Raw genomic sequence first — 14085 nt, 5'->3', positions numbered from 1 at the left:
GTTATTCTCCCCTAGGTACATAGAGACGGGCTCGCCTCATTGATTCCTCACTTGTCGTAAGCTGCACCAAGAGCAGCGCCAGCCCCCCACAAGACAGCACGCGACCCTTGTATTTTTTTTTCAATAAAGAAAAAGACTTTTATGCACATCTATAACGAAAACAGTACCCTATCTGGACTTAAGCTGTACGTACTGATCCCATGTCAAGCTAACATATATACATATATTATTATTATATCTTCTTAGTTCCGATTTATATACAGATTGAAACCCGGATAACAAGCAAGCATGTTAGTCAAATGGTGGAAGATTGTTTTGTTGATAGGAGGAAGAAATGTATTGTATTTTTATTGCTTGCCTCGTTGATGGGCAGATGAGGCTTACATATAACCTGTGTATAGCTCAATTTGATGCGAGTAAATCCAAATGAGATGTAATAATTTTTTAAAAAAATATATATTTTTATATTTATTTATTAATACTTTTTAAAGTTTTCTATATAAATACTAGAAAAATATTTTATTTTTTCGTTGTAAAATTTACAATCTTTTAGTATGTTAGTCTTATATTCACAAAAAAAATTATTGTTTAATGTGAAATTTAAAACTTTAGTGTGTGTATATGTTTACATGGAAACAATTAAGTTTTTTAACATGAAATAAAAAAATTAATTGTTTAAATACTTCAACTTAAAATGATAGCATAATATATATGTATAATATATTTTTAATATGGAATTTAAAATCCTTTAATGTATATATTTTATATTCATAAGAAGAAAACTATGTCTATAAAAAAATTTTAGTTTAAATGTTTTAATTTAAAAGAATAACATAGTATTTTTTTTTAATCTAAGATAAAAAAATTAAAATATTTTTTTAAATTTTATTATTTATAATATATATAGTCTATATTTACAGGAGTTGTTTTTTTTTAAAATTACATAAAATATTAAAAATTTAAATATTTTTAAAAAAATTTGCAGGTTAACTTATAAAACTTCAAAACTGGTCTCTTGACCGAATGAATTTTCAAATCAGGTTTAATAATTATGTTTCTGAGCTTTTCATGCAATGGAAGAAGAAAAGGGCCGAGGAAAGAGAGGCTGCTCAGCCAGCAGAAAGGGCCAAGCATCTAGAGTTTTTTCAATTCAGGTTTTGGTGTTTAATGGTCTATGGTTTTCTTGTGTCTAGTTTCAGGCCAGTGTCAATTAAGCAGCAGAGGCCCTACCTGACGATGATGGATACGACGAGGAGCTGGATTTGGACGAGCTGGAAGCGAGCTTGTCAAGAACATCTATTAAAATCCATGGGCCTGGTATTGAATTCAAGGCTTCATCCGGGGGGGTAGGGGGGAGAGAGAGAAGGACACGTGATGGAAAAGTCAATATGCTATCAAGAGACAGGTGTGCGAGTATCAAAACCACGTGTCAATAGAAATGGTCACGTTTAAAGCTGGGGCATTTTTCTGTTATTTTCACTTGTGACGTGGAGGTTTGTTTCCCGTCCACACCATCTTACAAGACCAATAGAATTGCATCAATTGATGCATGTGCTCCTCTTCCGTGATGGAAATATATTTATCGGACCAGACCAGTGTGCTGATTGGTCAAGAAATCAGATTAACTTAAATTAATTTGAAATAATTAAAAAATAATATTTAAAATTTTAATATTTCTTATAAAAAATTTAAAAACAATTCATATATCTATAAACTAAATATATTACAAATAATAAAATTTAAAAAATTATTTAAAAATATTTTGTATTCCACTTTAAAAAAACACTATGCTGATATTTTATTATTTTAAGTTGAAATATTTAAATTAAAAGGATTTTTTATTTTTTATTAAAATAATATAATTTTTTTTAATAAACATAAAATATATATATTAAAATATTTAATAAACATAAAATATATATATTAAAAATTTTGAAATTCCAAGTCAAAAAAATAATTTTTTTGTAAATATAAAATATATATATTAAAAGGTTTTAAATTCTATATTAAAAAAAATAAAATATTTTTATAATATTTATATAGTTAACTTTAAAAATAATTAATAACCAACTAAAAAAATAAAATTAAAAATTAAAAAATATATTTAAAAAATATCTCAATCAGTTATACTAAATCATCCAAATAAACTAGATTCTACCATATTTTTATTCATTCTGATTTTTTAACTGGTCTGAACTGATCCAAGCACTAAATTAACTAGATTCTGCACCGAATTGCCAGTCTGGTCCGGATTTAATAACATGGGAGGGAAGAAGTCCAGTTGATTAGATATCACGGCACCCTATATATACGGAGGCAGGTTAAGCGCATGATAGCTTTCAAAGTCACCATATAGGCCCACTGAGCAGCAAGATCCTTCTCAGGCCCTGCACTCGCAATCCCATGTTCGATGAAAGGCATGGTACCTGAAGCAAATAAAATTAATATAGTAATGGGTACACGTGTATAATAAATATGCTACTAGGTACACTGTACCGACAGGTTTTAATTTTTCATTTACTTTCTCAGATAATTCACCCGTGCAAAAGTCATTTATATAAAAATTCAATGGCATAAAGGAAACAAAAATAATCTGATGACTAGAAAAAAAAATCGACATAACAAGAAAGACAAGAGAAGAGATTAAAAAAAAATAATTAAACACATACTAGGATTTTAATAATAAAACTCTTAATATTATTAAGGAAATGTCGGCAAGATAATCTATAAAAATATTTATATTATCAAAATTTTGATATGTTTTTTGCATTTTATTTTTTATCTGGTTGTTTTATTTTTTTGCCATGTCAATTTTTTTTGTAGTTATTATATTGTTTTTATTTAATGCCATTGAATTTTTATAAAAGTACATGTTAACCTGTACATATGTAAATTACTCAAGAAAGAAAAGGAATATTTGAAATGGAAATATTGTTTTCTACCGATTCTAGGAAAAAAACTCCAACCACACACCTCCATTGAAGAGAAGTCGATGGTCGCTGTTAATTAGCGGTCGTTGACGTGTACAAAAGGGCAATTTTGGTTTTCTACTTTCGATTCTTGTATTCTACCATCGCTGATCGTCTCTTTGACAGGAGAAACGCTGGGAAATTCGACGTATCGATCAATTACATCACTTTGACACCCCCGCGGTTCTATTTCCCATCGTTAATTTATCGTTTGTGTAATAACTTTTAAGAAATGATCCAATTAAAAGAAAAATTCGAAGCTTAGCTTAAGCTCCAAGGCAAGATTCAAAGGGACAGTGATCTATCATTCTATCTGGAAAATAAGAGAGAAGGAAGAGTGCGCTTTCCTGGGCAACCAATAAAATACGGACGAGGATAACAAGACAGGAGACACGTAGGGCCTCTTCATCACCAAATCCAATTTCCTGGCTGGCTTCTACTACTAAGACCCAGTCAAAACAATTGACATGGATAATCGATTACTTTCGTTCTGGAACCTAGATTTACGCCAAATGGTATTAGGATAAGTACAGAGCTCCAAAGCATAATGCTGCTGGCTTATATTCACTACAATTTAAAAATAATTTACTGTGTCATATTCCATACAACTTGGTCCTCTAGCTTGAGTGAAAGCTGGAAATCTAGACGAGCATTATTTCATGCAGAAACCAACCATGAAGAAGTAAAAGTGCTGTCATTTTAAAATTGAAATTCAAAGCATGAAGAAATCCCCTTTTAAGCCCACCTACACTGTATTGGATCATGCAAGTTTGACATTGCATGAAAGGGATCTCGAATGGTGCTGGCTGGGCGTGAGCCACGCACAGTGAAAGGGATCTCGAATGGTGCTGGCTGGGTGTGAGCCACGCACAGGCTAGAGATTTCGCCAGTGCAAAACAGAAAGCAAGACCTGGGAGATGAGTGGATGACTACAGTGGTAAATGTGCCTGAACTTCTTGTTAGAATCTGTATCATGGCTCAGGTGTTGTTCCAATTCGAACCCATTTCATTGGTAAAGACAAATTGTCTCTGTTAATACTAGTCAATTTGAGGATACAGTGAAATGTTGCTTGTCGGAAGTGGGATTCGGAGAATTAAATGGGAGGGGGGACGTCAATCAATGAATAATAATTATCATACCCAAAAAAAAAGCGTCAATCAATGAATAATAATTATCATACCAAAAAAAAAGAATAATAATTAACTACAGTGGAGGCGCACTGGAAGCCAGAGCAGGGGGTCTTACTGGTGTTGACATGGGGTAAGTGATGCAAAGACATGAGGTCAGAACATTTGCTGTCTGGCCGCAACTGTATCAGATTCCTTCGTGAAACTCAATTCACATAGAACCCAGCCTCGTACTGAAAAAACATACTAGTAGAGGATTGGATTGGATTCTTTTTAGAATAATAATTTTATTAATTTAAATGAATTATAGGGAAGTCACTGCTTTAAAGATCATTTATCATTTAAAAAGATAAGTAACAACACCAGCAATATATAAAAAGAAATTTCAAGTATAATTTATTCTTTCAAGTATTTAGATGATAAATAAAACCTTATAAAATCTTAAATCTTGGACCATCCACGTAATAATTAATTCCATAATTAAAGCACTATAAATTAACGGAACCGGCCGAATGGATTGGATGGATTAGATCGGGAATTTCAAAAGCATTATTTTTAATGGACCCACAAGTCCATTTCAAGTTAGTCAAGGTCCCATTGAAATAATTCATCTTCCAATAAGGAATCTGCAAGTGTGCTTGGTTTGCCTTCCCAGGCATGGGATTTGAAGTGCTTTTTTTTTTTTTTTTTGCCCCTCACGGAAAAAGCAGAATGGACCCTCGTATTTTTTTACTTAGCCACATCCCCTTCTAGCCAAGCACAAATTCCAACTTTGAACGTTGATTCTTCAATGATGTGAAGTTGTCACACGTCATACCACACACCTCCCTCTCGACAAATATTGTAGCCTGTAGCTGATTAGTGGGGGAGTAGTGAAACTACAGAAGAAATTATATTGTTTTTCAGGTGTTCATTGGCTGATGGGCAGATAGAACCGAAAACTACACGATACAGATCGTCTAGTTAAAAGGAAAACTCAAAGCTTAAACCTTAACTTAAGCTTCAAGGCAAAATTCAAAGGATTTAGCACTATACATGAGTTTAAACAGGAATAAAAAAAAGATATAATAATTTGTTATAAATCTATTTTTAACGGGCCTAAAAATCCCTCATCACCCTCCATTTATTATCATCCAAGGCTTAATTGGATTTCAAAACATGGAGAAATTCTTTGCAGGTCCACATACATTGTACCAGATGATACCTGTCTTTTTCTTTTTAGAAAATGACGTCGCCAAAAAGGGATTTCAAAGGTGCCGAAACAAGCTAGAAACCATACATTTCACAAGCATTGATTTAAACTCTGAAGTGTTTTTCTACGTGAAAAGAGCTGGTCTAGGTTTTTTTTTTTTAAAAAAAAAGATCTGGTCGGTGGCCCCCTTAATTTCTTGCTGCATCGCCTTCAAGTCAGAGAAGGCTGGTCAAGCTCAAACTCCTCTGAACGCTGATTCCTTCTCAAGAAACACATGCCTTGATTACTCGTTAAATATTGATACACGCACAACAAATTATATTCAGGTCGATGCACTCCACGAATCACAGGAAGATAGATGTTTTTGCAGTAAAGATAGAGGAGGAGGGCATTAATTCTCATCATTTTATCTTCAGAGCAGGGGACAAATGGATAGAAAGGAAATGGAAGACTGTAAAATCTTTCTGGACACTAAAATACCAGTGAAAATGACATTTTGATGGCTACCTGACAAGTTCTTCGAAATATTTATCCACGTCCATCGCGTCAAAAGAACTCGAAAGTAGCCGTCGAAAGTGTAACTTCTTCCATGCCTGTCCCAATGGGCATAAATTTTAACCTCACGGCACCATTTAGTGGGCTTATTTTTAAAAATATATTTAGCTTGAAAAAATTAAATTAATATTTTTTTATAATATTAATGTATCAATATGAAAAATAATAAAAAATATTTTAATATATTTTTAAATTAAAATATTTTTTTAAAAAATACACATCACTTTAATAAACAAACTTTTCAACCCTTTGTCTTCATAGGGAAAATTTCGAGGATTTGTGCATTTTTTTCCCCAAACTAACTACTTGTCCTGCCTTTCTTTTCCCTTCAGGCCGGCGAGTAATATATATTTTTTTTCTATTAATTCAAAAATTGTAAGGACTTGCGTCTGTACATAATTTCTACACGCATGCTGAACATTTTTAATATTTTATTTCTAATTTTTAACCTCGATTCAAGTACAATTTTAAACTATTATAGCAAAGATTAAGGATGTCATGATGTCAAATAATTTGACAATATTACATCTAGTGGCAGTATATTTCACTAGTGGTTCCATTTTATGTTTTCCGTCAAATCTGCCAGTAATTACATGTTAATTAATCTACTCAGAGTACTAGAAAGAATGAAAGTACTGTAATGTTTGCTTCATAACCAGAATTTATTAGCGCGTTCTCTTCCCCGCAAGCATGATGATTTTAAGTGCTCCTTCGTGATTCATGATCTCGAGGCAATGAATCATCGGTGATTCCAGTGACCAAAATGTTCGAGAATAATGAACATCAGCGACATGGCATAACAGAGAGGAAGATCATGGAATTTATACTTACATATTTTTAAGCCATCTTTGTACCGTATCAGCTTGGATTATTATATTCGTGTGCTATTATTATTTTTATTACATTTTTTTGGTTTAATATGTTATTGGGTTAAGTTGAGTACAGATAATGTTTAATTTAGGACACATAACGTGATTAGAAGGTGTGCGTGTTCAAAACCAAATTTTAAAGTATTTTTTTGTTAGTTTTGTAAAATTATAAATTATAAATTACAAATAACTTAAGAACACGACAATCCAAATCGATTCAGCAGAAGAAGATTTTTAATTTCGCATGGACATGATGTTAGTAAAAACTGAGAACACAAGCACAGAGGAAGGAACAGGGGAACCTGCTTATGTATTCCCATCTCATGAATTACGTAACCAGTGGAAGAAATGGCAAAAAAAAGAACACTTGCACAGTGACAACTTGCCAAGCAAGTTTTAACAGCAGCATAAAGTGCTAAAAACCTCACCCTTTCCCCCCTTTTGTCCTCTCTTGAAATACTACACTCGGAATAACATTGCCTTGTCCACTCGGAGCAGGAGTCACTTGCTGGCGAGTATGTGAAGCTTTTACCACCATCTTTCTCACCTTTTCTCCCTACCCCTCTTGTTTCAAATATTCTCAATTCTTCACCTATTTTTGCTTTGATTTGACCCCTTCTTGGTGGAAGGCTAGCATTTCCTTTCTCCTCTGGGGTGTCCTTTATGCTGTCCATGCTTCCTATTCGAAAGGAAAAAAAAATATAGTTTGTGTTTCCAAGGGATGTAGGAGGACGGGAAAGAAGCCTTGAAAATCACAGAAGGAGGAATGCAAGGCAAGGGATGGCACCACGGGGTAGTGTCAAATCACGGTGGTTGTGCATATGAGACCAAAACCACAAAGCACAGTGGGAACACATCGTCAGCACTGCTGGATACAAAGTAATAGGATATTCTCTTGTGGGGTTGTGTTCAATTCAACAAGGCAAAGCCATCCAAAAGACACAAGGTGATCAGGAAAATTTCTTAACCTGTTGGTTGTTTCTTCTGGAATTATCATTCAAAGTCAAAGAATTAAATAATGTAAAGAATTGACTGGATAATAGCAAGATAAAGATCTAGTTTGCTACATTGCTACGGCAGACATACAAACATGGTAGCCTAACAAATTTGTCCTTGTGTTGTATCAGTATATTTATAGTAATTGTTAGGAAAGTTTAGGATGGAAACAAATATGAAGTTGGAATATTATTTTTAAAGTATTTATTTGTCCCACACATAAACAACATCTTCAGGATATAATTAAGTCCTCTAAACCTCTAAAAGAATTGAAAATACTATCTTTAAGGTATTTATTTGTCCTACACAGAAACAACATCTTCAGGATACAACTAAGCCTTCTAAACCTCTAAAAGAATGAGAAGATAAGACCAAGAAAAGAATATATGTATTTTGTTGTTATATTTCTTTTCTTTGTAGTAATATATTTTTATAGACTTGAAACATAAAAATGAAATGATATGATTGTTCATTAAATAATATGATTGTTGATGAACCACTATAATTGTTCATCAAACAATATGACTATTGACGAAACATTATGGATATTCATTAAACAATATGATTATTGATGAAATAATATGATTGTTCATCAAATAGTATGACTTTTCATGAAACAGTATAACTGTTCATATTAAATTCCAAGTTCAAAGCTTTAAATGCTATTTTTTGATATTTTAAATATCCATATAATAATATTAGGAAGCCAAATAGGAGAGTTTTTCACTATGACTTAATTTACTATATAATAAAAACCTATATTTAGAAATATTAAAAGGAAATGTTTTTTTCTAATGTGGAATAAAGATCTTTTTTATAACATTAGGAAGTCAAATAGGAGAGTTTTTCACCATGATTTAATTTATTACACAATAAAAACCCACACTTAGAAATATTAAAAGGGAATGTTTCTTTCTAATGTGGAACAAATATATTTTCTTTTATTCATTTACAAACCAACAGTAATACTGTCAACTGGCATCAAAACTTTTATATAATCTTTTGAAATAGCAATCCCAGATACCTTATCACAATCGAGTCCAGGCACACTACGGAAAAACTGAAGCTATGATATGCTTGCTCGCACCCAAAGCAAAACAAACTAAATGCACGCTCGACTTTTTTCAAGATTGTTGAGACGCATGCCCTTTTGAGTCCTGATGAATTCAAAATCAATTACAAAAGTTAGTCATAACTCCAACTGAAAACACAAAATCTTATGAGATATTGTCCGCTGAAGCCGACCCCATGTGCATAGTTAAACAGACTTCGTTCAAAATCAAGCTTTAATTTTCATGCAATATAAAAATTAACAACTCTCAAAAATGGTCTTTCATGATGCGTTCACGCTGTTAGTGGGTTTTAGAAGGATTTATTTTGTCTTCTCCACTTGTATTTGCTATTCTCATCTAGACAAAAACCAAGCCCTGCTGTGGCAATTACAAGGTTGGCTGGCAAATTAAAAGGTCGACAGTATTGTAATCACTAGCGAGAGGGAAAATAAAAGATAGGATCTCCAAATAGTAGTTTCTTGGAGGCCCTTGTTCAAGAATAAAATCATTTTCTCATATAAAGAAAAGAATCATTCTCTAGCTCACCACACCACCCCCAACCCTTTCTTTCTTGTATCATAAGCCTTTATATGAATAACCAAGAAAACCCTACAAGCTTTATATCTCAATCATATAAAGCTCACGTCAAAAGCTGATCGGTATCTGTTATCAGCTTTGGGATTTATAAAGAAAAAGACACAATTATTCTTCAGAGATTCACCACCATGTCTTTTCTGTCTATGGCTCACCGGAAAGGGTTCTGCGGTGCCTTTACCTTCTGCTAACAGCATGAACACGAAAGCAGGAAAAGAAAACAAAACAAGAAAAAGAACAAAGAATTTTTCATAAATATTAGCAAGTTCAGATGTAAATGAAATTCTATTCCAGAAATGACACAGACTCGCATCTAGTCTAGCTCCGAAAATAAAACCATTTTGTAAAATCTTGGAATAAAAGAAGAAATCAAAATTGATAAATGCATATTTATAGATGAGATATAAAACAACTGGGAATTCTGCAAATGTATCCAGAATACAGAATTCACAATCACCATATAATCTATATCTACTTACAACAATATTCTCAATCAGCCAAGTCCATCTCCATTACTCCTTCCAGTTGGCTAAAAAGAAGAAAGAGGTTATTCCTATTCATATGCTTCGAGGTCACTTTATTGAAAAGAAAAGGGAAAAAAACAAAATACTGTGAACATGGCTTAATCTGTGAACAAGGAAATGAAGTTAAGGAGAAGAACTGGCTGCTCTTGTCATTCAAAGTCAAGAATCTGAATGGCCCTCTGAAGTATACGTGCTCGTAGAAGCTGAGCTTCCAGTGCCACCACGCCTCTTTGCAAATCCAATCAGTGAAGCAGCGTTCTTTACTTTCTGTGCGCACTTCTTGAATATCCCGGCCTTAATTCCACCCCTTCTTGGAGGGATTTTAACTATTTCCGGCCTTTTTGGTGTCTCCTGACTCTTCTCTTTTGCCATTGTTTTGAACTGTTAAAGAAGTAATAGAAACAGAACACAAACTCTGTTTTCAAAAGAAGGAAGAAACAGAGGTGAGACAAAACTAAGGCCTGACAAATAGAACAGAAGGCATAGAGAGTTTTGCTTTTTTAGCCGAGTCACTGGAAATAAGAAGGTTTAGTGGGGGGGTTAAGAGACCGGTGGTGCATATATGTAGAGCTGAGAGCGAATCACCTAACCCAGTTCAGTCAAAAGGATTTACACAAAGTGTGAACAGAATTTTCACCAGAAATAAACGCTTAAATTCAACTATGGAAGTGGAAATTCTTAAGCTAGACAGCTGTTTTTTTCATTTTCGAATATTTTTTTAATGATTTTTTTAGTCATGATGTGATATGGATAGATTCTAAGACAGGGCAATAAATGGATTTAAATAATTGTCATTTCTTAAAAATCTCTATAGTGGCAACATGAATTTTGTCAAAAACAAATCACTTCAGAGAATTTGATAGTGGTAACAGAATCAATTCCTGGATCCCAGACCTGAAGAGGGCCTGACGTATTCAATGCATTTCTGTGATGATTTATGAAAAGCATCGTCACACAACTCTAAAGCTCGTGGTCTTCGACCAACTTGCATGTCTTGGAGATTACAGTACAGTGAGATTGAAAAGTAATGCACCGGTTTTGACCATTAGTGTGGAAAAGAAAGCATACATCCGAGCAAATGAGGCATTGCTACTCGGCTAAGTTCTCAAGGCTGGGGTATTGGGAGTTGAATTGCACAGATGCAAATAGGCCCACCTCCCATTTGTGATGAGAAAACATATTATATGCTAAAAAAAGCATTGATATGTTTCTAGGAGATGGTATCAGGGTCTGATGTTTGAGTGAAAATGGGAGAAAAATTAAGCCAAGGTCTCGTGTTACAATGTCCGCCAGGTTCATGCATGTAAAACGATAAATGGCTAATCAATAGTTTTCGTCCACTTCGTTCTCTTTTCCAGCTGAGCCCACAGGTGTGAGCATGGAAATGTGGGAGCAACAGATTATTTGACAAATTCACGTCGCATGTGCTATAGAAACTTCTTTTGACAATGATGGAGAGATTGAAACTACTGGTTTTTGTAGCCAGGATGAATGTTTGAACTTGATCAAATGGCGATAAATTATATGGCAAAGCGGACGAGGATGCGTGGCAGTTATTCAAAAAAAAAAAAAAAAAGGGAAAAAGTGAAGTTGCGTTATAAGAGCACTCTCGTTCAGCTGGGAGCTTAAACCTCTTGTTTTTTATTAATTGTGCTCAGAATTGTGTTATAAATGATGTTTATAAAAACAAATTTGTTGTTATTTTAATATATTAATATCAAATATAATTTTATAAAAATACAAAATATATTTTTAATACATTTAAAAATAAAAATTATTTTAAAAAGCAACACCCACAAACATCTCTAAGCTAATGACCATGAAAGTATTGGATTCGAGACAATTGGATCAACGAAAGAAGAAGGTAATGTGGCCATTTCCTTGGATTGTATAACACAGCAGTGCCTAGTCTTGAATTTGAAGATACGCACCCTTGTGCGCCCGTGCCAGTTCCAGGTGAAAAGCGGAATCATATTCGAAGCAATCAGAGCGTTGAAAATCAGTATAGAAGATATGCGACAGGAATTCAACATTTGAATTGTCTGCAGTGTGAATTTTTGGCTTGCTTGCGCGGGGACCATTCAAAAATTATGAGCTATAAAAATAAATTTTAAAAAATAAATAATCTTATTTTACCTTCTGGTCAAACAACCAGCACTATTCTTTTTATTATCAACTTCAAAAAAATACTAAAGAGATCACAAAATTAAAAAAAAAAACAGTGAAATAACAAGGTTTTATAAATGACTAGAAAACACGATTTTCATACAAAAATTATTAAATAAATAGAAAAAATAAGAGAGAAAAAAAACTGGAAAGACACTAAAATCCCCCACTACTAACATCATCATAAAAATCTTAACATTACAAATCTAATAACATCAAAAAATTACAAACAGTGACCAAATTAAATCGCATTTTCATTTAAAAAACGAATGAATAACTCACTTGTTTTTTATAGTAATTATACCCACTCTGGTCATCATCATAGACCTTTTTTTGTATCGGTATATTTATCTTGTTAGTATCTTTTTTAATGGTATTAATAATATTATATTTGAAATTTCAGTCCATCTCTAGAATCTTTTTTATTTTCTTTGTTGTCTTTTCTTTTTCTTGTTTATTGAATGTTTTTTTTTAAATATATATATACTGTTATTTAAAATATCAATGAGTTGTCAGTGTTATGTTTTTCAACTGGGATACATAGATTTTTAAACTGCAACATTCCTCGTGTATTTTTAATTGAACGAGTTCAATTTTTTTAAAAAAAAACCATACATTTTCCTCGAAGCATGTGATGACGTCTGATAAGTCAGTAACACGGTTTTGAAACTTCAACGTTCAAGGTAGAAGGTCAAGTGACTACTACCCTGCAAGAAGAGACGGCAATGGACTCTTGTATCTTACATTCTAGTATCATTCTTTTTATTATTTATCGTAAAATAAAAAATAACACACTGAATGGTGTAATCATATGTATATATATATGTGTGTGTGTAAACCAATATAGATATGACTGGTTTAATGATATTTATATTTTATTTATTACCTATAAAATAATATATTATTTTAAAAAATATATTCACTTGATTTAATTTAACTCAGTACTGATTAATTATGAGGGTGATTAATGTTTGATAACTATTGGTTTTTAAAGAAGTTTTAGTTTAAAAAAATATAAAAATAATATTTTTTTATTTTACATTTTTTTATATTAATACATTAAAACAATAAAAAAACTTTAACATAAATCATTAAACCAATTTAGATATGGTTGGTTTAATGATATTTATATTTTATTTATTACTCATAAAATAATATATTATCTTAAAAAAATATACATTTGATTTAATTTAACTCAATACATTAATTAAGGGGATGATTGAATGTTTGATAATGATTGATTTTTAAAAAAATTTAGTTTAACAAAATGCTAAAATAATATTTTTTTATTTCATCTATATTTTTTATATTAGCACATTAAAATAATATAAAAAATTAAAAAAATTTAGCCAAAACTTTGAAGAAACTGGTATCCCTACTTTCAAGCTATAACATGTTTCGTTTTATTTTAAGGAACTGGGCTCCAGTGCAAAACTTATAAAAACATTAAAAAAGATTTAGCCGAAACTTTTAATAAACTGGTATCCCTACTTTCAAGCTATAACCTGTTTCGTTGTCGTTTAAGGAACTGGGCTTCAGTGTAAAACTTATGGGTTCTGTTACCGAGATTTACTTGGGCCATATTTTTCTAGCAGACCTGTGACTGGGCTAGACTAACCTGGGTCGAGGTGACTGGACTGTGGCCGCGTGATGGTATTGTGTGTCTAGTTCCCGAGCCTATAGAATCTGGCCCTTGAATGATTTTTGTGTCCGAACCTGGAACGATATTTTCCTTGCAATACTGAATCTGTAACAGCAGATGAACTGAGATGGAAATTTAGAAATTCCATTCCTCGGACCTGGTCGATCCTGGGTTGGGTCATGACAATTTGATTTACCCTTTTAAATTTCAGTAATACTTGGTATTGTAATATTATTATTTTTTAAGGTGTTCTTTTTAAAATATATAAAAATAATATATATATATATTTTTTAAAATTATTCTTGATATCAACTTATCAAAATAATTTCAAAACAATAAAAAAAAATTAATTTCATGTAATTTTTTTAAATTTTGTAAAATGCATTTTCTACTTGAAT

Source organism: Populus euphratica, unplaced genomic scaffold (genome assembly GCF_000495115.2).
Source record: "Populus euphratica unplaced genomic scaffold, PopEup_1.0 scaffold13.1, whole genome shotgun sequence".
NCBI lineage: Eukaryota > Viridiplantae > Streptophyta > Magnoliopsida > Malpighiales > Salicaceae > Populus > Populus euphratica.
This window is presented reverse-complemented; position numbering follows the sequence as displayed.